The sequence below is a fragment of the Ranitomeya imitator genome, chromosome 7, assembly GCF_032444005.1.
Source record: "Ranitomeya imitator isolate aRanImi1 chromosome 7, aRanImi1.pri, whole genome shotgun sequence".
In the NCBI taxonomy this organism is placed as follows: domain Eukaryota; kingdom Metazoa; phylum Chordata; class Amphibia; order Anura; family Dendrobatidae; genus Ranitomeya; species Ranitomeya imitator.
Window position 1 is genome coordinate 95688066 of NC_091288.1, and position 27475 is coordinate 95715540.

The 27475-nt window shown below is 44.3% G+C and overlaps 1 protein-coding gene across 5 annotated transcripts in view; it reads left to right on the top strand.

Annotated features, from left to right (window-relative positions):
• Positions 1 to 27475, top strand: part of PARD3B (par-3 family cell polarity regulator beta) — a 2197040-nt gene that overhangs the window by 1254128 nt on the left and 915437 nt on the right. The window lies entirely within an intron of this gene.

Below are 27475 nucleotides of genomic sequence, written 5' to 3' on the forward strand. Positions count from 1 at the left end.
ATGCCGCTGACACTGTTGATGAGGCTATGCCGCTGACACTGTTGATGAGGCTGTGACGCTGACACTGTTGATGAGGCTGTGCCACTGACACTGCTAAGGAGGCTATGCCCCTGACACTGTTGATGAGGCTATGCCGCTGACACTGTTGATGAGGCTGTGCCGCTGACACTGTTGATGAGGCTATGCCGCTGACACTGTTGATGAGGCTGTGCCACTGACACTGCTAAGGAGGCTATGCCGCTGACACTGTTGAGGAGGCTGTGCCGCTGACACTGTTGATGAGACTGTGCCGCTGACACTGTTGATGAGGCTATGCCGCTGACACTGTTGATGAGGCTGTGCCACTGACACTGCTAAGGAGGCTTTGCCGCTGACACTGTTGAGGAGGCTGTGCCGCTGACACTGTTGATGAGACTGTGCCGCTGACACTGTTGATGAGGCTATGCCACTGACACTTTAGATGAGGCTATGCCGCTGACACTGTTGATGAGGCTATGCCGCTGACACTGTTGGTGAGTCTGTGCCGCTGACACAGTGGGTGACGCTGTGCCGCTGACACTGTTGATGAGGCTGTGCCACCGACACTTGATGAGGCTATGCCGCTGACACTGTTGGTGAGGCTGTGCCGCTGACACTGTTGATGAGGCTATGCCGCTGACACTGTTGATGAGGCTATGCCGCTGACACTTGGTGAGGCTGTGCCGCTGACACTGTTGTTGAGGCTGTGCCGCTGACACTGTTGATGAGGCTGTCCGCTGACACTGTTGAAGAGGCTATGCCCCTGACACTGTTCATGAGGCTATGCCCCTGACACTGTTCATGAGGCTATGCCCCTGACACTGATCATGAGGCTATGCCACTGACACTTGGTGAGGCTATGTCCCTGACACTGTTCATGAGGCTATGCCCCTGACACTGTTCATGAGGTTATGTCGCTGACACTTGATGAGGCTATGTCGTTGACACTGCAGAGGAGACGATGCCACTGACACTTGATGAGGCTATGCCCCTGACACTATTCATGAGGCTATGCCCCTGACACTGTTGATGAGGCTATGCCGCTGACACTGTTGATGAGGCTGTGCCGCTGACACTGTTGATGAGGCTATGCCGCTGACACTGTTGATGAGGCTGTGCCACTGACACTGCTAAGGAGGCTATGCCGCTGACACTGTTGAGGAGGCTGTGCCGCTGACACTGTTGATGAGACTGTGCCGCTGACACTGTTGATGAGGCTATGCCGCTGACACTGTTGATGAGGCTGTGCCACTGACACTGCTAAGGAGGCTATGCCGCTGACACTGTTGAGGAGGCTGTGCCGCTGACACTGTTGATGAGACACTGCCGCTGACACTGTTGATGAGGCTATGCCACTGACACTTTAGATGAGGCTATGCCGCTGACACTGTTGATGAGGCTATGCCGCTGACACTGTTGGTGAGTCTGTGCCGCTGACACAGTGGGTGACGCTGTGCCGCTGACACTGTTGATGAGGCTGTGCCACCGACACTTGATGAGGCTATGCCGCTGACACTGTTGGTGAGGCTGTGCCGCTGACACTGTTGATGAGGCTATGCCGCTGACACTGTTGATGAGGCTATGCCGCTGACACTTGGTGAGGCTGTGCCGCTGACACTGTTGTTGAGGCTGTGCCGCTGACACTGTTGATGAGGCTGTCCGCTGACACTGTTGAAAAGGCTATGCCCCTGACACTGTTCATGAGGCTATGCCCCTGACACTGTTCATGAGGCTATGCCACTGACACTTGGTGAGGCTATGTCCCTGACACTGTTCATGAGGCTATGCCCCTGACACTGTTCATGAGGTTATGTCGCTGACACTTGATGAGGCTATGTCGTTGACACTGCAGAGGAGACGATGCCACTGACACTTGATGAGGCTATGCCCCTGACACTATTCATGAGGCTATGCCCCTGACACTGTTCATGAGGCAATGCCACTGACACTTGATGAGGCTATGCCCCTGACACTGTTCATGAGGCTATGCCACTGACACTGTTCATGAGGCTATGCCACTGACACTTGGTGAGGCTATGTCAATGACACTGCAGAGGAGGCTATGCTGCAGACATTCTTGAGGAGATCAGATCATTGTCTAACAGTTCTTGGGTGAGCCATCAAATCTTTCATGCATACTGTAACATGAAAGAATAATTTAATTTTACTTTTATCGGCATGAGAATGTATTTTGCATTGTGCAATTTGATGCTGACCATTTTATTCTGTTACTTATGAAATGACAGAATACAGGCTACGTGGCAGTGCAACATGCTCTGAGTTACTTAGAAGAAGATGCCACTTTTTTTCTTAGATATTGTTCTAGCTCAGTGGTGTCATATTCATCATCATAGAAAATTAATATTGCAAGACTCTCGGAGGTGCATCAATAGTGGTGAATACTCTCTCCTGTGTATACCATTAAATTTGAATATGAAATCTGGATGCAAATACTTCTATGAAGACCATGGTCACATGGTTAGTATGTGGTCAGTATTTTACATCAGTATTTGTTAGCATGCTTTCATATTGTGCTTATCTTCATGATCGACGATTCTGTCTGGACCTACATCCGAACCCCCTGCAAAATAGGGTTTGGACGTATGCGCCAACAGGGCCATAGACCATATTGGTGCTGGCAGATTGAACATGTGCTTTGAAATGAATCAGTTTCAGGCGTATACGCCTACTGGAGGTGGACACCCAGTTGCAGTCTACTATGTCTGGATATCTGCCTCCAGTAGGCGTACACTCCCGAAAATGATGCATGGCAGAGCGCACATTCACTCTACCGGCACCATTATAGTCTAAGGTCCCCATTGGTTCATATGTTCGAATTCCGTTTTGTGAGGGGGTTGGAACGTAAGCCTCGAGAGAAGCTACTGAACAGGTGCCTAAACACAGTATGAAAGCACCCTAAGCCAAAACCAGCAGTGGGTGATAAATGCAGAAGTGGTGACGTGTTTCTATTACCGGTATATTTTTCCTCTGATTGTCCCACTCCTGATTTTGGCTTAAAAATACTGACGTAAAATACTGACCAAATACTGAACAAGTGAATGTGGCCTGAAAGGGGATAGTCACACCTGGCAGATTTGTTGCAGAAACGTCTATAAATGAAAATCTGTTCCATATTTGTAACTGCAGTTGGTTTGGTGGCAGTCACATGGATTTCTGAAAATCTTATTTGGATCAACGGAACAGGCAGAGAAATTCCTGCTACAAATTAACATAAATGAGTGAGTACACCATAAAAAGTAAAGCCACTGCTCTTTAGTTACAAGATAAAACAAATGTGAATGTATGCTGGCACTAATGAACATGCCCTTTGCAATTGCAGACGTTTTTTTTAAACCATGCATGCTAAAACCATTTCCTCATATGTTTACAGCCATAATGCACTGAAACTGCTCAATCTTGCTTCAGGAGCGCAGGTCCTCCAGAGTTCACTATTACAAGGCTGGTATTAACTCATACTACTATGGCCTTATCAGGAATCTGAAAGGAATATTTTAAGTAAACAAAATATGAATACAATTATTCTTTTGCTAAATGTCATTTTGATACAAAATTGAGAAGGGAAACTTCCGCCCTTGGCTAATCCACTTATGCCATCATGATTTCACACGCAATTTCTTTTCTTCCCGCATAACAAAGGCTTCTTCATTTCCGTGGATAATTGGCAAGAACTGAGAGTCAGGTAAAGAGTTCAGAGTTGTGTTTAGCTATAAATGTTACTACAAGCAATGGGCGATGGATGGCTTAAATCTGTGTAACGTAAAAACTTCATTTTTTACCCAAACTATGTAGAATGAGACCCGCATTGTTAATGATCTGATTAAAGCGAACTATTGAATTTAAGTTAGAGTAACATCAAAGTAATGCCACCTATGTTACATAGTTACTGTACATAGTTTGAATAAAGGCCTAGGTCCATCAAGTTCAACCATTCTCCGCCAATTGTACATTCCGTCACTAATTTAACTATAACCCGCAATGGTATGTGTATCAAGGAAATCATCCTGCCCTTTTTTAAAGCTGTTATAGTGTCTGCCATTACTACTTCTTGTGGTACAGAGAAGAATACCAGCAGAAATTAAGACATAACATCATGTTAGCCAGGTATGTTTTACACTGAATTGCTGCCACATTTGGAAGGAGCTGAGCTATAAAACTCGGATAATAATTAACCCATGTGATGTCAAATAAATCAGTGAAAGCTGCACCCTAAATACTGTTTTTCTTACATACTGCCACAAAAAAACAGTATAAATATCAATGAAAAGGTTGTATGTCAAAAAAAAAAAAAATAAGAAAAAATAAATAGTATACTAAAAGTGTCATCCCATCCTACAAAATACAAGCCCTCGTGCAGATCTGTTGGCAGAAAATTCAAAAGTTACAGCTGTCAAAATGTGGAGGTGCAAAACATTTTTTGAAGCGCTTTTAGTGTATTAAAGCAGCAAAACATAAAAAAGACCATATAAATCTGGTATCACTGTAAACTTACTGACTCGAATGATAAAGTTGTCTTATCACTTGTAGAGATGAGCGAATATGTTTGGAAAACGATTGTCGAATCCAAATTTGCCATATTCGTGCCATAATCGTACCATATTGGTGCCGAATTTATGTTTGATGATCGTTTCCGAACATACAGATGCATCTCACAAAATTAGAATATCATCAAAAAGTTAATTTATTTAAGTTCTTCAGCACAAAAAGTGAAACTCATAAAAACAACAGTACCACTGTGCTTGATTGGCCAGCAAACTCACCTGACCAGGGGTATTGTAAAGAGCAAGATAAGAGACACCAGACCCCGTAATGCAGAAGAGCTGAAGGCTGCTATCAAAGCAACCTGGGCTTCCATAACACCTCAGCAGTGCCACAGGCTGATCGCCTCCACGCCATGCCACATTGATGCAATAATTGATGCCAAAGGAGCCCCGACCAAGTATTGAGTGCATTTACTGAACATACATTTCAGTAGGCCAACATTTCAGATTTTAAAATAATTTTTCAAGCTGGTGTTATAAAGTATTCTAATTTACTGACATAATGACATTTCGGTTTTCATTGGCTGTAAGCCATAGTCATCAACATTAACAGAATTAAACACTTGCAATAGATCACTCTGTTTGTAATGACTCTATATAATAGATGAGTTTCGCTTTTTGTATTGAAGATCTAATTTTGTAAGATGCACCTTTATTTGTTCATCTGTACTCCCATTGACTCCAATGCCATTTGGCTATGTTCGGCGAATATGCAAATATGGCAATCGTAATCTGAACCAAATTTTTAAATATTAGCTCATCTCTAATCACTTGTACAGCACAGTGAACAGCAAAATAAATCCTTAACTTCTTGTTACATGTTTATTCTGCATCCCAAAAAATCAGAATAAGACTAGGTTCACAATTATCTTAAGCTCTGTGCTGAGCACTTACATCAGCGTTTCCACCTAAATCTGTAAAATACATGGTTTAGACTGAACCCCCATGGTTCCATTCACTATAATGATGCCTTCAGAGTCACAGCTGTATTCATTCTTCTTAAAAGGGTGAGCAACCACAGTTTTTGGTTTACCTAAAAATATGCGAAACTTCTGGAAGAAAGGCCAGAAAAACGAAACTGCCCCAATATTGTGAATTATTCATATGGGAGTTCGTTTCAGTTCAGACAGAAACCCTGGAAAGAAAGGAGAGGTTTGTGGATGATTTAGCGCCTCAAAGTACAAAAGACTTCTTCATCAGGAAAGACTACAAGTATCCTAGCTACTTGTGGTTTTTCCTGATGAAGAAATCTTTTTCTACTTTGAAACACGTAGAATAAACCACTATCCATTTAGCAATCTGGGATATACGTCTCATCATTGATCACAAGCGTGGAACTCATCCACAAACCTCTCCTTTCTTTCCTGAATATCGTTTGGTCATTTACTGACTCGTGGATCTGCTGCAGCTGATATGCTTTATTACATGTTTATAAATACTCATAAAAGGTGAGTGTAGTTTTGATTTTATCGCCTGCCATGCATCTCGGATAAGACCCTATGTTGCACTGATCTCTCCTACAGCTCCGCAACTAGACAGAAACCTGTTGTGAATTCTGTGGCTGAATTCACTCCTGTGGTCACAAGTGGTACTGCAGCTTCTGAGCTTCCTCCCTCAGGTGTTCTGGTGAGCTCGTTAGCTGCTTCATTACTTAACTCCGCCTGATGCTGCTATCCTTGCTCCTTGTCAATGTTTCAGTGTTGGATCTGAGCTTCTCCTGATTGTTCCTGTGACCTGCTGCTCTGTATAGCTAAGTGCTTTTTGCTTTTTTGTTGCTTTTTTTCTGTCCAGCTTGTCTTTTGTTTTGCTGGAAGCTCTGAGACGCAAAGGGTGTACCGCCGTGCCGTTAGTTCGGCACGGTGGGTTTTTTTGCCCCCTTTGCGTGGTTTGCTTTAGGGTTTTTTGTAGACTGCAAAGTTCGCTTTACTGTCCTCGCTCTGTCCTAGAATATCGGGCCCCACTTTGCTGAATCTATTTCATCCCTACGTTTTGTCTTTTCATCTTACTCACAGTCATTATATGTGGGGGGCTGCCTTTTCCTTTGGGGAATTTCTCTGGGGCAAGTCAGGCCTATTTTTCTATCTTCAGGCTAGCTAGTTTCTTAGGCTGTGCCGAGTTGCCTAGGTAGTTGTTAGGCGCAATCCACAGCCGCTTTTAGTTGTGTTTAGGATAGGATCAGGTGTGCAGTCTACAGAGTTTCCACGTCTCAGAGCTCGTTCTTGTATTTTTGGGTATTTGTCAGATCACTGTGTGCGCTCTGATCGCTAAGCACACTGTGTTTCTGGATTGCCTTCATAACACCTGTCATTAGCAAACATAACAGTACAAGGAGCCTAACTAATGATTCTCAATAGAGGGAAAGAAAAAGTTTTTTTTTTCTTCCTGCTCTGTGTTCATTTTTTTTTTTCCCCTAGACATTTGGGTGATTCTGGACACAGGTGTGGACATGGATATTCAGGGTCTGTGCTCTTCAATGGATAATCTCGTTATAAATGTACAAAAAATTCAAGATACTATTGATCAGAAATCTATGTTAGAACCAAGAATTCCTATTCCTGATTTGTTTTTTGGAGATAGAACTAAGTTTCTAAGTTTCAAAAATAATTGTAAGCTATTTCTGGCCTTGAAACCTCATTCTTCTGGTAATCCTATTCAACAGGTTTTGATTATTATTTCTTTTTTGCGCGGCGACCCTCAAGACTGGGCATTTTCTCTTGCGCCAGGAGACCCTGCATTGAGTAGTGTCGATGCGTTTTTCCTGGCGCTCGGATTGCTGTACGATGAGCCTAATTCAGTGGATCAGGCTGAGAAAAATTTGCTGGCTTTGTGCCAGGGTCAGGATGATATAGAAGGATATTGTCAGAAATTTAGGAAATGGTCAGTACTCACTCAGTGGAATGAATCTGCGCTGGCAGCTTTGTTCAGAAAGGGTCTCTCTGAGGCTCTTAAGGATGTCATGGTGGGATTTCCTATGCCTGCTGGTTTGAATGAGTCTTTGTCTTTGGCCATTCAGATCGGTCGACGCTTGCTCGAGCGTAAATCTGTGCACCATTTGGCGGTACTGCCTGAGGTTAAACCTGAGCCTATGCAGTGCGATAGGACTATGACTAGAGTTGAACGGCAGGAATACAGACGTCTGAATGGTCTGTGTTTCTACTGTGGTGATTCCACTCATGCTATTTCTGATTGTCCTAAGCGCACTAAGCGGTCCGCTAGGTCTGCCGTCATTGGTACTGTACAGTCCAAATTCCTTCTGTCCATTACCTTGATATGCTCTTTGTCGTCGTTTTCTGTCATGGCGTTTGTGGATTCGGGCGCTGCCCTGAATCTGATGGATTTGGATTATGCTAAACGTTGTGGGTTTTTCTTGGAGCCTTTGCGGTGTCCTATTCCATTGAGAGGAATTGATGCTACACCTTTGGCCAAGAATAAACCTCAATACTGGGCCCAGCTGACCATGTGCATGGCTCCTGCACATCAGGAAGTTATTCGCTTTCTGGTGTTGCATAATCTGCATGATGTGGTCGTGTTGGGGTTGCCATGGCTACAAACCCATAATCCAGTATTGGATTGGAATTCCATGTCGGTATCCAGCTGGGGTTGTCAGGGGGTACATGGTGATGTTCCATTTTTGTCGATTTCGTCACCCACCCCTTCTGAGGTCCCAGAGTTCTTGTCTGATTATCAGGATGTATTTGAAGAGCCCAAGTCCGATGCTCTACCTCCGCATAGGGATTGTGATTGTGCTATCAATTTGATTCCTGGTAGTAAATTCCCTAAAGGTCGATTATTTAATTTATCCGTGCCCGAACACGCCGCTATGCGCAGTTATGTGAAGGAATCCCTGGAGAAGGGACATATTCGCCCATCGTCATCACCACTGGGAGCAGGGTTCTTCTTTGTAGCCAAGAAAGATGGTTCGCTGAGACCGTGTATTGATTACCGCCTTCTTAATAAGATCACTGTTAAATTTCAGTATCCCTTGCCATTGTTATCTGACTTGTTTGCTCGGATTAAGGGGGCTAGTTGGTTCACTAAGATAGATCTTCGTGGTGCGTATAATCTGGTGAGAATCAGGCAAGGAGATGAATGGAAAACTGCATTCAATACGCCCGAGGGTCATTTTGAGTATCTAGTGATGCCGTTCGGACTTGCCAATGCTCCATCTGTGTTTCAGTCTTTTATGCATGACATCTTCCGTGAGTATCTGGATAAATTCCTGATTGTTTACTTGGATGACATTTTGATCTTCTCAGATGATTGGGAGTCTCATGTGAAGCAGGTCAGAATGGTTTTTCAGGTCCTGCGTGCTAACTCTTTGTTTGTGAAGGGATCAAAGTGTCTCTTCGGTGTGCAGAAAGTTTCATTTTTGGGGTTCATCTTTACCCCTTCTACTATCGAGATGGATCCAGTTAAGGTCCAAGCCATCCAGGATTGGATTCAGCCGACATCTCTGAAAAGTCTGCAAAAGTTCCTGGGCTTTGCTAATTTTTATCGTCGCTTCATCTGTAATTTTTCTAGCATTGTCAAACCATTGACCGATTTGACCAAGAAGGGTGCTGATTTGGTTAATTGGTCTTCTGCTGCTGTGGAAGCTTTTCAGGAGTTGAAGCGTCGTTTTTGTTCTGCCCTGTGTTGTGTCAGCCAGATGTTTCTCTTCCGTTCCAGGTCGAGGTTGATGCTTCTGAGATTGGAGCAGGGGCGGTTTTGTCACAGAGAGGTTCTGATTGCTCAGTGATGAAACCATGTGCTTTCTTTTCCAGGAAGTTTTCGCCCGCTGAGCGTAATTATGATGTGGGCAATCGAGAGTTGCTGGCCATGAAGTGGGCATTCGAGGAGTGGCGTCATTGGCTTGAAGGAGCTAAGCATCGCGTGGTGGTATTGACTGATCATAAGAACTTGACTTATCTCGAGTCTGCCAAGCGCTTGAATCCTAGACAGGCCCGTTGGTCGTTATTTTTTGCCCGCTTCGACTTTGTGATTTCGTACCTTCCGGGCTCTAAAAATGTGAAGGCGGATGCTCTGTCTAGGAGTTTTGTGCCCGACTCTCCGGGTTTATCTGAGCCAGCGGGTATCCTCAAGGAAGGAGTCATTGTGTCTGCCATCTCCCCTGATTTGCGGCGGGTGCTGCAAAAATTTCAGGCGAATAAACCTGATCGTTGTCCAGCAGAGAAACTGTTCGTCCCTAATAGGTGGACTAATAAACTTATCTCTGAACTTCATTGTTCGGTGTTGGCTGGTCATCCTGGAATCTTTGGTACCAGGGAGTTAGTGGCTAGATCCTTCTGGTGGCCATCTCTGTCACGGGATGTACGTACTTTTGTGCAGTCCTGTGGGATTTGTGCTAGGGCTAAGCCCTGCTGTTCTCGTGCCAGTGGGTTGCTTTTGCCCTTGCCGGTCCCAAAGAGGCCTTGGACACATATTTCGATGGATTTCATTTCTGACCTTCCCGTTTCTCAAAAGATGTCAGTCATTTGGGTGGTCTGTGATCGCTTTTCTAAAATGGTCCATCTGGTGCCCTTGGCTAAATTGCCTTCCTCCTCTGATTTGGTACCTTTGTTCTTTCAGCATGTGGTTCGGTTGCATGGCATTCCTGAGAATATTGTTTCTGACAGAGGTTCCCAGTTTGTTTCAAGGTTTTGGCGAGCCTTTTGTGGTAGGATGGGCATTGACCTATCCTTTTCCTCGGCTTTCCATCCTCAGACTAATGGCCAGACCGAACGAACCAATCAGACCTTGGAAACATATCTGAGATGTTTTGTTTCTGCAGACCAGGATGATTGGGTGTCCTTTTTGCCGTTGGCTGAGTTCGCCCTTAATAATCGGGCCAGCTCGGCTACCTTGGTTTCTCCATTTTTTTGCAATTCTGGGTTCCATCCTCGTTTCTCTTCAGGACAGGTTGAGTCTTCGGACTGTCCTGGTGTGGATTCTGTGGTGGATAGGTTGCAGCAGATCTGGACTCAGGTAGTGGACAATTTGATCTTGTCCCAGGAGAAAGCTCAACTTTTCGCTAATCGCAGACGCCGTGTGGGTCCCCGACTTCGTGTTGGGGATCTGGTTTGGTTATCTTCTCGTCATATTCCTATGAAGGTTTCCTCTCCTAAATTTAAACCTCGTTTTATTGGTCCGTATAGGATTTCTGAGGTTCTCAATCCTGTGTCTTTTCGTTTGACCCTCCCAGACTCCTTTTCCATACATAATGTATTCCATAGGTCGTTGTTGCGGAGATACGTGGCACCTATGGTTCCATCTGTTGAGCCTCCTGCCCCGGTTTTGGTGGAGGGGGAATTGGAGTATATTGTGGAGAAGATTTTGGATTCTCGTGTTTCTAGACGGAAACTCCAGTATCTGGTTAAATGGAAGGGTTATGCTCAGGAAGATAATTCCTGGGTTTTTGCCTCTGATGTTCATGCTTCCGATCTTGTTCGTGCCTTTCATGCAGCTCATCCTGGTCGGCCTGGGGGCTCTGGTGAGGGTTCGGTGACCCCTCCTCAAGGGGGGGGTACTGTTGTGAATTCTGTGGCTGAATTCACTCCTGTGGTCACAAGTGGTACTGCAGCTTCTGAGCTTTCTCCCTCAGGTGTTCTGGTGAGCTCGTTAGCTGCTTCATTACTTAACTCCGCCTGATGCTGCTATCCTTGCTCCTTGTCAATGTTTCAGTGTTGGATCTGAGCTTCTCCTGATTGTTCCTGTGACCTGCTGCTCTGTATAGCTAAGTGCTTTTTGCTTTTTTGTTGCTTTTTTTCTGTCCAGCTTGTCTTTTGTTTTGCTGGAAGCTCTGAGACGCAAAGGGTGTACCGCCGTGCCGTTAGTTCGGCACGGTGGGTTTTTTTGCCCCCTTTGCGTGGTTTGCTTTAGGGTTTTTTGTAGACTGCAAAGTTCGCTTTACTGTCCTCGCTCTGTCCTAGAATATCGGGCCCCACTTTGCTGAATCTATTTCATCCCTACGTTTTGTCTTTTCATCTTACTCACAGTCATTATATGTGGGGGGCTGCCTTTTCCTTTGGGGAATTTCTCTGGGGCAAGTCAGGCCTATTTTTCTATCTTCAGGCTAGCTAGTTTCTTAGGCTGTGCCGAGTTGCCTAGGTAGTTGTTAGGCGCAATCCACAGCCGCTTTTAGTTGTGTTTAGGATAGGATCAGGTGTGCAGTCTACAGAGTTTCCACGTCTCAGAGCTCGTTCTTGTATTTTTGGGTATTTGTCAGATCACTGTGTGCGCTCTGATCGCTAAGCACACTGTGTTTCTGGATTGCCTTCATAACACCTGTCATTAGCAAACATAACAGAAACCCTGATGTAAATGTTCATTGTAGAGAACAGGATATATGTGAATCTAACCTTCAAAACTGATTGTTATGTAGCTCTAAATGGTACCTATAAAAACTTCAACTTTTCCTGCAAAAAAGAAGCCCCTAAGGTCTATCACCTGTCAACAGAAAAATAGGATTTTCGCATGGTAACTCAGAGGATTTGTAGATACAATATGGCTACCCCCAAAAAAACAGTGATATCTGTGCTCCAAAATTCCAATGGCCGCTCCCTTCTGGGCCTCTTTGTGTGCTAAGCTAGTAAGGATGCCCTGATTGTGGAAGCCTGGCAGCTCTTAATAGGTTTCAATAGGCAGATTTGGCACAAGCCACTTTGCTTAGTAGATTCTAGGAGAACCCTGGCCTTCACTCTTTAACTCCTATATAGGAATCTGGACTTCTGCAAGGACCCTGGTTTATGTTCACCGAGTGGCTGCTAACCAGGGGGCCAAGATGGTAGAGGAACGTTGTCTTAGCTGGGTCAATGCCAAAGAGAGCAGTATCAAGATATAAAAGGAAATGGTGACAAAATCAAGAGGTAGCCAGAGTCAAAACCTGGACAACGGGGACGGGTAGAATCGTAAGATAGAAAGAGTCGAGTTAGTCCAGGCTCAGCAGGAGAATATAGCACGCAAGATAAGGTAGCTGAACTACTGGGTATCAATGAGCCTGACATCTGAATGAATCTTAATTCTTAAATTTGTCCGCTACTGCAATTAAAGCCAGATGAGGTTGATGTGACCATGAGTGTTGGAGCTGCAGGGAATTTAAAAGTGCTAGTTTACTATATATATGCAGCTGCCCAATTTTCCTCAGTTTAGATTTCACTAACAATAATTGTATTTTAATTTAAAAAAAATCTAAAAACATGTTTAGACAAAATTTTGCACTTCATTAATTAAAACTGAGCAACACAAGTTTAATGTAAACAGGTGATTGATTTTTTTATCCTAGATATATGAATAATAAAATACACAACATTTCATGGAATAATTTATCCTGAATAATGAACAGGTTTTTTTTAAAGGGTAAGTATCTCGCTAACAGATGACTGAGTAGATATGATGACATAACATCAAGAATCATTTTTCTATTTCTTTTACGTATATATGCATTTTTCCTGCAGTATTTAATCAATTTAATGCTGCCGTGGATGACAATATAATGAAATCTTGGGGCCATTAGTAAATGAATGAATTTTTGAAATAGTTTCAACCTGGAAAACCAAGGATGTCAAACAAAAACCACCCCTCAGTCAATTATGGAGCAGCTTTTGTTTGCAGACCATAACCAGAAAGGATTTTGTTTAATGATCATTTGTAGACTCACAAAACACAAGTGGACAATGTAAATGTAGAATTGTGAGAAAAGAAATGACTGATTGTAATTACCGTATGGCACAGCTGACATTTTAGTGTATTCTTTACGCATGTTATGGTATGTGCTGGTCACCGTTTACAGATAGTTTTGGAGAACTCATTTATTTTTTTCAGCAAAACAATAAATATTAACAGTTTAAGGATCATAAAATGTACAAAATACAATATGCAGAGAGAATTTGATTGTTCAGTCCAAGGGACAAAACCTAAAATAGAAACAAAATAAACATATACCCTGCTATACCTAAGGAAAAAGCAATATTGCATATACAGTTAGGGCCAGAAATATTTGGACAGTGACACAATTTTCGCGAGTTGGGCTCTGCATGCCACCACATTGGATTTGAAATGAAACCTCTACAACAGAATTCAAGTGCAGATTGTAACGTTTAATTTGAAGGGTTGAACAAAAATATCTGATAGAAAATGTAGGAATTGTACACATTTCTTTACAAACACTCCACATTTTAGGAGGTCAAAAGTAATTGGACAAATAAACATAACCCAAACAAAATATTTTTATTTTCAATATTTTGTTGCAAATCCTTTGGAGGCAATCACTGCCTTAAGTCTGGAACCCATGGACATCACCAAACGCTGGGTTTCCTCCTTAATGCTTTGCCAGGCCTTTACAGCCGCAGCCTTCAGGTCTTGCTTGTTTGTGGGTCTTTCCGTCTTAAGTCTGGATTTGAGCAAGTGAAATGCATGCTCAATTGGGTTTAGATCTGGAGATTGACTTGGCCATTGCAGAATGTTCCACTTTTTGGCACTCATGAACTCCTGGGTAGCTTTGGATGTATGCTTGGGGTCATTGTCCATCTGTACTATGAAGCGCCGTCCAATCAACTTTGCAGCATTTGGCTGAATCTGGGCTGAAAGTATATCCCGGTACACTTCAGAATTCATCCGGCTACTCTTGTCTGCTCTTATGTCATCAATAAACACAAGTGACCCAGTGCCATTGAAAGTGTTGTGAATTCTGTGGCAGAGCTCCCTCCTGTGGTCACAAGTGGTACTTCGGCTGATTCCCTCTGGGAGCTTCCGTTTGTGGAGGAAAGTGGTACTGCGGCTTCTGAGTTTCCTCCCTCAGGTGATCTGGTGAGGTCGTTAGGTGCTTCTCTACTTAACTCCACCTAATGCTTTGATCCATGCTTCCTGTCAAGGTTCCAGTGTTGGACTTGTTTTTCCCTGGATCATTCCTGTGGCCTGCTGCTCTGCATAGCTAAGTTCTTCTTTGCTATTTGTTTGCTATTTTTTCTGTCCAGCTTGTCTAATTGTTTTGCTGGAAGCTCTGGGACGCAAAGGGTGTACCTCCGTGCCGTTAGTTCGGTACGGAGGGTCTTTTTGCCCCTTTGCGTGGTTTTATTTAGGGTTTTGTGTAGACCGCAAAGTTATCTTTCCTATCCTCGCTCTGTTAAGAAAGTCGGGCCTCACTTTGCTGAATATATTTCATCCCTACGTTTGTCTTTTCATCTTAACTCACAGTCATTATATGTGGGGGGCTGCCTTTTCCTTTGGGGTATTTCTCTGAGGCAAGGTAGGCTTATTTTCTATCTTCAGGCTAGTTAGTTTCTCAGGCTGTGCCGAGTTGCATAGGCAGAGTTAGGTGCAATCCACGGCTGCCTCTAGTGTTGTTTGGAGAGGATTAGGGATTGCGGTCTGCAGAGTTCCCACGTCTCAGAGCTCGTTCTATTATCTTGGGTTATTGTCAGATCACTGTATGTGCTCTGACCTCTATGTCCATTGTGATACTGAATTGCCTATCACAACAGTACAGGAAGCCAAAAGTGCTAATGATTCTCAATAGAGGGAAAAAAGAAGTTCTGAGACCATTTTTTTTTCTTTGCACTGTGTTTTGCCTTTTTTTTCCCCTAGACATTTGGGTGGTTCAGGACACAGGTGTAGCAATGGACATTAAAGGTCTGTCTTCATGTGTGGATCAGCTCACGGCAAGAGTTCAAAATATTCAAGATTTTGTGGTTCAGAATTCTTTGTTAGAACCGAGAATTCCTATTCCAGATTTGTTTTTTGGAGATAGAACTAATTTTCTGAGTTTCAAAAATAATTGTAAACTATTTCTGGCCTTGAAACCTCGCTCCTCTGGTGATCCAGTTCAACAGGTTAGGATCGTCATTTCTTTTTTGGGTGGCGACCCTCAGGACTGGGCATTTTCTCTAGCGTCAAGAGATCCTGCATTAAGTAATATCGATGCGTTTTTCCTGGCGCTTGGATTGCTGTACGATGAGCCTAATTCAGTGGATCAGGCAGAAAAAAATTTGCTGGCTCTTTGTCAGGCTCAGGATGAGATAGAGGTATATTGCCAGAAATTTAGAAAGTGGTCCGTGCTCACTCAATGGAATGAATCTGCGCTGGCAGCTATATTCAGAAAGGGTCTCTCTGAAGCCCTTAAGAATGTCATGGTGGGATTTCCTATGCCTGCTGGTTTGAATGAGTCTGTCTTTGGCCATTCAGATCGGTCGACGCTTGCGTGAGCGTAAATCTGTGCACCATTTGGCGGTATTACCTGAGATTAAACCTGAGCCTATGCAGTGCGATAGGACTATGACCAGAGTTGAACGGCAAGAACACAGACGTCTGAATGGGCTGTGTTTCTACTGTGGTGATTCCACTCATGCTATCTCTGATTGTCCTAAGCGCACTAAGCGGTTCGCTAGGTCTGCCACCATTGGTACAGTACAGTCAAAATTTCTTCTGTCCGTTACCTTGATCTGCTCTTTGTCATCGTATTCTGTCATGGCGTTTGTGGATTCAGGCGCTGCCCTGAATTTGATGGACTTGGAATATGCTAAGGCCGGCCTCACACTCAGCGTTGAAAAATACGGTCCGTATTTTACGGCCGTAATACGCTCCAAAATTAGAAATACGGTGGTCCGTAAGAACTCCGTAGGCAAGGTGTGGTCGCGTATTTTGCGCATGTAATGTTGCGTATGTAATCCGTATGCCCACCGTAATGCGTATTTTTCACGCAACCTGACAAAATGGACATATAACGGTTTTTGCGGATGAAATTGATTTAAATTACCCTCAGCAACCCTATTTAAGGCATCTACAACATGTGTCTCACTCCCATATGGTCATTTTGTGGTTTTGCAACTGTTGGAGTGTTGTTGTAACATTTGGACCATGTCTGACCACCTGCAGTTCACCCCAACGCAGCGTGTTTTGTTTAACTGGCTATTGTCTCGTCGGTTTGGGCACCCATACCCTGTGATTGTGGATCCGCGAAGGAGGAGCAGAAGAATGTGGGTGCATCCTCTTCTGACTAAACGCCTCACTAAAGGCCATTTTCATCGGCTATATACAGCTCTGCGGGAACATCCAGACAAGTTTTATCTGTACTGTCGCATGTCTATACAAACCTTTGACAGATTGTTGGAGATATTACGCCCAGGAATAACATTTCAGGACACAAGGCTGCGCAAAGCCATCTCTGCTGAGGAGCGTCTTCTCCTCACGTTACGGTATGTATTCTCCATCCTCACATACTGTATGTTGATGATCTTTTTTATAAATGTTTCTTATTTTTTAAATTTTTACCCATAATATGTGTACATTAAGGCCAAAGCAGATGTGACAACGTGACGTAACTGTTATATTTCAGCCCCTTAAGGCCATTTTTCCCATTTCAGTGTTAATTTAGTAGGCCACAAATGCAAATATGATTGTGCTTATTCATGTTTTGTGTGCACTCTTGAAACAAACCTAATTTATTGTGTTTGTTTCACTTACAGATTTCTGTCCACTGGATTGTCCTTTGCAGGTCTCCACCTTGAATTTTTGATTGGCCGCTCCACCATTTCTGGCATTGTGCGGTTAACCTGTTGCCAAATATGGGATAGACTTAAGGACCTTGTGATGCCTGAGCCCAAACAGGCTGATTGGCTCCAAATAGCCCGTGGGTTCAAGGTCAATTGTGACTTCCCAAACTGCATTGGAGCGGTGGATGGGAAACATATTAGGGTACGTAAGCCGCCGAACTCTGGCTCCCAATTCTACAACTATAAGCAGTTTTTCTCTGTAGTTCTGTTAGCTGTAGTTGACAGTAACTACAGGTTTATAATTGTAGATATTGGGGCCTATGGACGAACTGGAGACTCTAGGGTCTTCAATTCGTCTATAATGGGTCGGCGGCTAGGTGAAAACCAGTTAGACCTCCCACCACCACAACAACTCCCAGGCTCCACTGCAGAAGCACTGCCTTTTTTTTTTGTTGGAGATGAGGCCTTCCAACTCACCAGACACGTCATGAGGCCTTATCCCCGGCGCAACCTGGACCACTGTCGGAGGATATTTAATTTGCGCCTTTCTAGGGCGCGCAGACTGGTGGAGTGCACCTTTGGTATTCTGGTGGCCAAATGGCGTGTCCTACAGACTGCCATGCAGCTCAGTGAGGCCACAGTCAATGAAGTAATCAAAGCATCTGTAATTTTGCACAACTATACCCGCATACATGATTGCTTCTCAGATGGTAATGATGAACACATGTTGCGTAGTGTCAGTAGTCCAACACCACATGGCCCACCTCCGCGCCGTCCCCTTTCTGGTATCAAAGTTAGGGATGTTTTGACCAATTATTTTGTTTCTCCTCAGGGTTCTACTCCCTGGCAAGATTATGCTGTTTCTCAGTTGTGATTTTTGTTATTTTAAAGATATGTTTTTGTAATATATTATTATCAACCACTGAAAACGTACTGTGTGTGTTTTTTTCCTTAATTACCATATGTTTCTGTTTTCTGAATATGTGTGTGATGCAAAAATGATTAGTCTACAAACATCAATTGTCTTTTTTGTAAACTTTTTACTAACTTTGCAACCCTTTTTTTTTGGTTGTTAACCCCATATTTTTGCCATATGGTTTTGAGAAGCCTTTTTTATGGGTTGCTTTATACCAAGGATCCACAACAAAGTGGAAATGTTTTGAAAACACAACATTAACATGGTAGCCAGCTACCAAAACAAAACACAAAAAACAAAACTAAATTACAGATCCCTGTAAGTTGGTGGGGGAGATGTTGGCAGCTCTGGGTCCTGGTCTGGTGGCCTTTGTTGGGCCGATGGCAGTTCATCCTGTGAGGATGCAGTGGCTTGCGGCCCAGAATACTGGCCTTGTCCATATTGGCCAGATGTGTGTTGACCAAAAGCCATTTGGCTCTGGGCATCATGCTGAGGTACAGATTGCCTTGCATCATACCCCAACCCAAAATGGCCATGTTGTCCAAACCCAGGTTGGGACCAGCCAACATCACTGTGTCTGGAGAAGTGGCCATATTGGGATTGGGGGTTGAAGCCTGCCATTTGGTACTCTAATGGCCTTTGTAGATTTTGGGATGGGATGGGTTGAAGGGGAGGCATACGTGGAGTAGGTGCAGCAAATCCTGATTGATTTGGCTCCTGTTGAGGGAATTGAAGGCGCAAGAGGTTTGTTTGGCCAAGCTGCCTTCGCTCCAGGTATTCAAAAACCTCATAGGGGTTATTTGGAGGGGTGCTTAAATCAATCAGGATTTGCATACACCCTCTGACACGTAGCCTCACCTCACGGGGAAGGGGTCTAAGGTATCGGGCAAGGCTGCGGGCAAAGGCCTCCTCGCCATCATCTGTGGCTGCCCTGGCCAAATAGTTGAGGACCCCAGCATCAACTTCACTTCTTCTGCCTTCAAGCTCTCTCCTTCGCCGGGATCTCCGTAAAGGCCCAGCTGCCTGTGGGGATGACACCAGTGGGCCTGTAGGGCTGCTGCTGTGCCCATGTTCCACAGGCCTTGGTACATGTGCTGCTGAGGGTGATGGTGCAGCATCTTCATCACTTGCTGCTGCCTGCAGTGATGATGCTGCTGATGGGTCCTCAATGATGGATCCTGATGCAGCCACAGATGGTCCTGCAACCTCTTCCTCCACACTTACAGGATCAATGATAGGGTCTGATTCTGATCCGGTTTCCCTCTCTGTGAGGTTTGACTGTGTTCTGTAAAGAAAACAATAAAATAAAATTTTTATTTTGACATTGTTTAATTAGACATCGGTGTGCAATATTAAAATAAAACAAAAAAAAAAAAAACACAACATCTCCTTCTCTACTCCCCTATTATCTCATATTCACACAAGAATATCCAAGATTTGTCTTGTAGAGCCCCACAAATGTAACAAACACTATCACGACACATCATAATGTGGCATACCATTTCAAGCTACACAAAAACCAGGCACAACCACCTCTTCAAACAATAAGATACCATGCAGTAACAACCCATACCACAAAACACTGCCTGAACATCTCTAAACTCGCATACTACATTCTCACCCATCCCTTGTTGAATCTTGGGATGCTTGGCGGCCAGGGTCCTCTCTCCTCCAGGACACTTTTGGAATTTATGCTTGTTTACATTATTGTTGGCACTATATTGACACATCCTTACATGGAACTTGCAATGTCATAACCCTAATCCACAAAAAAAATAAAAATTTAGTTACATTACAAATGTCTAGAGTGGTTTGTACTTACTGCCTAAGATCCATACTGGCATCCAAAAAGGAAAGACGGTCGTAATATATATACTTCCTCTTCTTCAGTGGGGCTGCTGACCCACTCCTAGCCCGCTGCTGTCTTTCCCGCCGGTATTGGTCCCGGATGCTGCGCCATCTTGTCATAACATCATCCACTGCAATTACAAGGGCACAAATAATGTTCTATATCATTCTGAACATAGCTTAGTCCAGTTGTCAGACATATTTGTATTGTTAAAGCAAAAAGTGGCTATAGCACAATAATTTCCATGGTGAGTCAGATGATAAAGGGGTTACATGCAGAGGTCTATATATCGCCCACAGTTAAGAACTTGACAGTATCAGACTGGTAGAGAGGGGAGAGAACCCTGTTCTTGCAAACATACATTAGGTAAGATATGCTAGGATAGGAAAGGAAAATGACTTGTGCTATAATGAGAATAATGCTCAAAAATATCTAAAAATAAGACAAGGGACAACAACCCTCTGGACGGGGTATGAGGCCAAGAGAATATTTAGCAGGGCAAGATCAACATGAACTATGTCCAGAAACACTTTGGCATGTTCCTCAGCTTTAGAAAATGACAAATAAGGCCATAAATGACATATAAAGATAAAAATGATTGCTCAAGTAATCATGTAGGGAAAGCATCTTTTAAAGTTAAATCTTGTGAATACATGAGTGTACTTACATAGACTTGTCTGCTCCGCACGTGGCCGTTGGGCATAATCAGGGAATAGTAGCCCACAGATGGCCCTCCAAGCTGCCTCTTTCCTGGCCCGGTTGGAGTAGTTGGGATCCCTCTGGTCCCATATTTCAGGCCTTTCTTGGACCAGGATGAGGAGCATATCAACATTGATGATGTTTGCCATGCTGCTTGGAACTCTGTGGAGGCGAGCACCAGACTTCCGGGATGTCTGTGTGGCTTTTTGAGCTAATTAGCATGTCTGAGTTTCATGATTGAGGGCTTGGCTCAATTCCTTGCACCTGGCGATGTCTGGCGTATTTTACGCAAGTCACACTGTTGGTCCGTGTGTAATCCGTATATTTCTCGCCCCCATAGACTTTCATTGGCGATTTTTTTGCGCAATACGGTGACAAACGCAGCATGCTGCGATTTTCTACGGCCGTAGAAGACCGTATAATACGGAACCGTAAAATACGGCAGATAGAAGCTTGGCCATAGAGATGCATTGTACCGTGTGCAATCCGTATTTTCTGCACCTCTCTTACGTCCGTAAAACTCGCGAGTGTGAAGCCGGCCTAAGCGTTGTGGGTTTTTCTTGGAGCCCTTGCAGTGTCCTATTCCATTGAGAGGAATTGATGCTACGCCTTTGGCCAAGAATAAGCCTCAATACTGGACCCAGCTGACCATGTGCATGGCTCCTGCACATCAGGAGGTTATTCGCTTTCTGGTGTTGCATAATCTGCATGATGTGGTCGTGTTGGGGTTGCCATGGCTACAAGCCCATAATCCAGTATTGGATTGGAAATCCATGTCGGTGTCCAGCTGGGGTTGTCAGGGGGTACATGGTGATGTTCCATTTCTGTCAATTTCGTCATCCACCCCTTCTGAGGTTCCAGAGTTCTTGTCTGATTACCGGGATGTATTTGATGAGCCCAAGTCCGATGCCCTACCTCCGCATAGGGATTGTGATTGTGCTATCAATTTGATTCCTGGTAGTAAATTCCCAAAAGGTCAACTGTTTAATTTATCCGTGCCTGAGCACACCGCTATGCGCAGTTATGTGAAGGAATCCCTGGAGAAGGGGCATATTCGCCTGTCATCGTCGCCATTAGGAGCAGGGTCCTTTTTTGTAGCCAAGAAGGATGGTTCGCTGAGACCTTGTATAGATTACCGCCTTCTTAATAAGATCACTGTTAAATTTCAGTACCCCCTGCCATTGTTATCTGATTTGTTTGCTCGGATTAAGGGGGCTAGTTGGTTCGCCAAGATAGATCTTCGTGGTGCGTATAATCTGGTGCGAATCAGGCGAGGCGATGAATGGAAAACTGCATTTAATACGCCCGAGGGTCATTTTGAGTATCTAGTGATGCCATTCAGACTTGCCAATGCTCCATCTGTGTTTCAGTCCTTTATGCATGACATCTTCCGAGAGTACCTGGATAAATTCCTGATTGTGTACTTGGATGACATTTTGATCTTCTCGGATGATTGGGAGTCTCATGTGAAGCAGGTCAGAACGGTTTTTCAGGTCCTGCGTGCTAATTCTTTGTTTGTGAAGGGATCAAAGTGTCTCTTTGGTGTGCAGAAGGTTTCATTTTTGGGGTTCATCTTTTCCCCTTCTACTATCGAGATGGATCCTGTTAAGGTCCAAGCCATCCATGATTGGACTCAGCCGACATCTCTGAAAAGTCTGCAAAAGTTCCTGGGCTTTGCTAATTTTTATCGTCGCTTCATCTGCAATTTTTCTAGTATTGCCAAACCATTGACCGATTTGACCAAGAAGGGTGCTGATTTGGTCAATTGGTCTTCTGCTGCTGTGGAAGCTTTTCAAGAGTTGAAGCGTCGTTTTTCTTCTGCCCCTGTGTTGTGTCAACCAGATGTTTCTCTTCCGTTCCAGGTCGAGGTTGATGCTTCTGATATTGGAGCAGGGGCTGTTTTGTCGCAGAGAGGTTCTGATTGCTCAGTGATGAAACCATGCGCTTTTTTTTCCAGGAAGTTTTCGCCTGCTGAGCGAAATTATGATGTGGGCAACCGAGAGTTGCTGGCCATAAAGTGGGCATTCGAGGAGTGGCGTCATTGGCTTGAAGGAGCTAAGCATCGCGTGGTGGTATTGACTGATCATAAGAACTTGACTTATCTCGAGTCTGCTAAGCGTTTGAATCCTAGACAGGCTCGTTGGTCGCTGTTTTTTGCCCATTTTGACTTTGTGATTTCGTACCTTCCGGGCTCTAAAAATGTGAAGGCAGATGCTCTGTCTAGGAGTTTTGTGCCCGACTCTCCGGGTTTATCTGAGCCGGCGGGTATCCTCAAGGAAGGAGTAATTGTGTCTGCCATCTCCCCTGATTTGCGGCGGGTGCTACAAAGATTTCAGGCTAATAAACCTGATCGTTGTCCAGCGGAGAAACTGTTTGTCCCTGATAGGTGGACGAATAAAGTTATCTCTGAGGTTCATTGTTCGGTGTTGGCTGGTCATCCTGGAATCTTTGGTACCAGAGAGTTAGTGGCTAGATCCTTTTGGTGGCCATCTCTGTCGCGGGATGTGCGTACTTTTGTGCAGTCCTGTGGGATTTGTGCTCGGGCTAAGCCCTGCTGTTCTCGTGCCAGTGGGTTGCTTTTGCCCTTGCCGGTCCCGAAGAGGCCTTGGACACATATCTCTATGGATTTTATTTCAGATCTTCCCGTTTCTCAAAAGATGTCAGTCATCTGGGTGGTCTGTGATCGCTTTTCTAAGATGGTCCATCTGGTACCCTTGTCTAAATTGCCTTCCTCCTCTGATTTGGTGCCATTGTTCTTCCAGCATGTGGTTCGTTTGCATGGCATTCCAGAGAATATCGTTTCTGACAGAGGTTCCCAGTTTGTTTCGAGGTTTTGGCGAGCCTTTTGTGGTAGGATGGGCATTGACTTATCTTTTTCCTCGGCTTTCCATCCTCAGACTAATGGCCAGACCGAACGAACCAATCAGACCTTGGAAACCTATCTGAGATGCTTTGTTTCTGCCGATCAGGATGACTGGGTGTCCTTTTTGCCTTTGGTTGAGTTCGCCCTTAATAATCGGGCCAGCTCGGCTACCTTGGTTTCGCCATTTTTCTGCAATTCTGGGTTCCATCCTCGTTTCTCTTCAGGACAGGTTGAGTCTTCGGACTGTCCTGGTGTGGATACTGTGGTGGACAGGTTGCAGCAGATTTGGACTCATGTAGTGGACAATTTGACCTTGTCCCAGGAGAAGGCTCAACGTTTCGCTAATCGCAGACGCCGTGTGGGTCCCTGACTTCGTGTTGGGGATCTGGTTTGGTTATCTTCTCGTCATATTCCTATGAAGGTTTCCTCTCCTAAGTTTAAACATCGTTTCATTGGTCCGTATAGGATTTCTGAGGTTCTTAATCCTGTGTCTTTTCGTCTGACCCTCCCAGATTCTTTTTCCATACATAACGTATTCCATAGGTCATTGTTGCGGAGATACGTGGCACCTATGGTTCCATCTGTTGACCCTCCTGCCCCGGTTTTGGTGGAGGGGGAATTAGAGTATATTGTGGAGAAGATTTTGGATTCTCGTGTTTCTAGACGGAAACTCCAGTATCTGGTTAAATGGAAGGGTTATACTCAGGAAGATAATTCCTGGGTTTTTGCCTCTGATGTCCATGCTCCCGATCTTGTTCGTGCCTTTCATGTGGCTCATCCTGGTCGGCCTGGGGGCTCTGGTGAGGGTTCGGTGACCCCTCCTCAAGGGGGGGGTACTGTTGTGAATTCTGTGGCAGAGCTCCCTCCTGTGGTCACAAGTGGTACTTCGGCTGATTCTCTCTGGGAGCTTCCGTTTGTGGAGGAAAGTGGTACTGCGGCTTCTGAGTTTCCTCCCTCAGGTGATCTGGTGAGGTCGTTAGGTGCTTCTCTACTTAACTCCACCTAATGCTTTGATCCATGCTTCCTGTCAATGTTCCAGTGTTGGACTTGTTTTTCCCTGGATCATTCCTGTGGCCTGCTGCTCTGCATAGCTAAGTTCTTCTTTGCTATTTGTTTGCTATTTTTTCTGTCCTGCTTGTCTAATTGTTTTGCTGGAAGCTCTGGGACGCAAAGGGTGTACCTCCGTGCCATTAGTTCGGTACGGAGGGTCTTTTTGCCCCCTTTGCGTGGTTTTATTTAGGGTTTTGTGTAGACCGCAAAGTTATCTTTCCTATTCTCGCTCTGTTAAGAAAGTCGGGCCTTACTTTGCTGAATCTATTTCATCCCTACGTTTGTCTTTTCATCTTAACTCACAGTCATTATATGTGGGGGGCTGCCTTTTCCTTTGGGGTATTTCTCTGAGGCAAGGTAGGCTTATTTTCTATCTTCAGGCTAGTTAGTTTCTCAGGCTGTGCCGAGTTGCATAGGCAGAGTTAGGCGCAATCCACGGCTGCCTCTAGTGTTGTTTGGAGAGGATTAGGGATTGCGGTCTGCAGAGTTCCCACGTCTCAGAGCTCGTTCTATTATTTTGGGTTATTGTCAGATCACTGTATGTGCTCTGACCGCTATGTCCATTGTGATACTGAATTGCCTATCACAACAGAAAGCCATGCATGCCCATGCCATCACGTTGCCTCCACCATGTTTTACAGAGGATGTAGTGTGCCTTGGATGATGTGCCGTTCCCTTTCTTCTCCAAACTTTTTTCTTCCCATCATTCTGGTACAGGTTGATCTTTGTCTCATCTCTCCATAGAATACTTTTCCAGAACTGAGCTGGCTTCTTGAGGTGTTTTTCTGCAAATTTAACTCTGGCCTGTCTATTTTTGGTATTGATGAATGGTTTGCATCTAGATGTGAACCCTTTGTATTTACTGTCATGGAGTCTTCTCTTTACTGTTGACTTAGAGACAGATACACCTACTTCACTGAGAGTGTTCTGGACTTCAGTTGATGTTGTGAACGGGTTCTTCTTCACCAAATTAAGTATGCGGCGATCATCCACCACTGTTGTCATCCGTGGACGCCCAGGCCTTTTTGAGTTCCCAAGCTCACCAGTCAATTCCTTTTTTCTCAGAATGTACCCATCTGTTGATTTTGCTACTCCAAGCATGTCTGCTATCTCTCTGATGGATTTTTTCTTTTTTTTCAGCCTCAGGATGTTCTGCTTCACCTCAATTGAGAGTTCCTTTGACCGCATGTTGTCTGCTCACAGCAACAGCTTCCAAATGCAAAACCACACACCTGGAATCCACCCCTGACCTTTTAACTACTTCATTGATTACAGGTTAACGAGGGAGACACCTTCAGAGTTAATTGCAGCCCTTAGAGTCCATTGTCCAATTACTTTTGGTCCCTTGAAAAAGAGGACGCTATGCATTACAGAGCTATGATTCCTAAACCCTTTCTCCGATTTGGATGTGGAAACTATCATATTGCAGCTGGGAGTGTGCACTTTCAGCCCATATTATATATATATAATTGTATTTCTGAACATGTTTTTGTAAACAGCTAAAATAACAAAACTTGTGTCACTGTCCAAATATTTCTGGCCCTAACTGTAAATAGCATAGGGTACTTAGCAAACATTGTTTTTTTATTTTAAAAATGTGTAAATGCCATCCCACCAGTGACAAGGTGCATCCGGTCGGGATGGTCCTAACCTCTAGTATTAAAACCTTACCATATATCAATACATGACCTCAATGTGAATATGGGCCAAGAAGGACCAGGGCCCGACTATATACACTCGGCAATGGGAAGCTATATAAGGTATTTATGTTCAGTCCAAGTAGACAGAAATGGAACAGGAATAACTTATTACATCTGGTTATGGGTATTCTTCCATGGAGGTTATACTGTATAACACCATGCACCTTTTTCTCCACTTGGCTGTAAAGAAAAACTAAATTGATTAGCAGCTCCAAGCAAAATGAAATAAAAGTACTGGTATAGACCACAGTTTACTGCACTAGCATACTCATAAATGTACTCTGAGCTCTGCTGGGGCAGCATGGTGGCTCAGTGGTTAGCATTGCAGCCTTGCAGCGCTGGGGTCCTGGGTTCTAATCCCACCTTGGACAACATCTGCAAAGAGTTTGTATGTTCTCTCCGTGTTTGCGTGGGTTTCCTCCAGGTACTCCGGTTTCCTCCCACATGCCAAAGACATACTGATAGAGAATTTAGATTGTGAGCCCCATCGGGGACAGTGATGATAATGTGTGCAAACTGTAAAGCGCTGCGGAATGTGTTAGCGCTATATAAAAATAAAGATTATTATTATTATAAAAATATACTGTAAGTGATCATTGAATTTATACATTTTGAACTTCATTACTGCTGCACATATTTTGATCAAATTATGTAAGCCATCTTTTTTCCTACAGATTCATTCTGAATGCCTTACATGGCATGCTGTAATACTTACTGTACATATGAAGTCATCATACAGCATCACATTAAGTGCATTCAGCGCTATGGTTGGAAAGGACCACCATCTGCCACCAATAATATTTTGTACATGAGGCCTCAGACATTAGTTGTATACATTTGAAATTACTGTGTAGTGGAAATCTGTATGGAAAGTTTTAGGAGAAACTCAAAAGGTTTCACACGTTTGCCAGTTTTGATCAAATCAGGGAGTCGATCGGAGACAAGGGCACAAGAGACAAGAGGTCTCCTGGTGTGCTGGCTTGTCTGATCTCAGAAGCCCAGTCACAAGTATTTATTACAAGCACAGAGATAAGAAAAGTGGGAATGGCTTACATTACCTAAAGGTACCGTCACACTTAGCGACGCTGCAGCGATACCGACAACGATCCGGATCGCTGCAGCGTCACTGTTTGGTCGCTGGAGAGCTGTCACACAGACCGCTCTCCAGCGACCAACGATGCCGGTAACCAGGGTAAACATCGGGTAACTAAGCGCAGGGCCGCGCTTAGTAACCCGATGTTTACCCTGGTTACCATCCTAAAAGTAAAAAAAAACAAACAGTACATACTTACCTACAGCTGTCTGTCCTCCAGCGCTGTGCTCTGCACTCCTCCTGTACTGTCTGTGTGAGCACAGC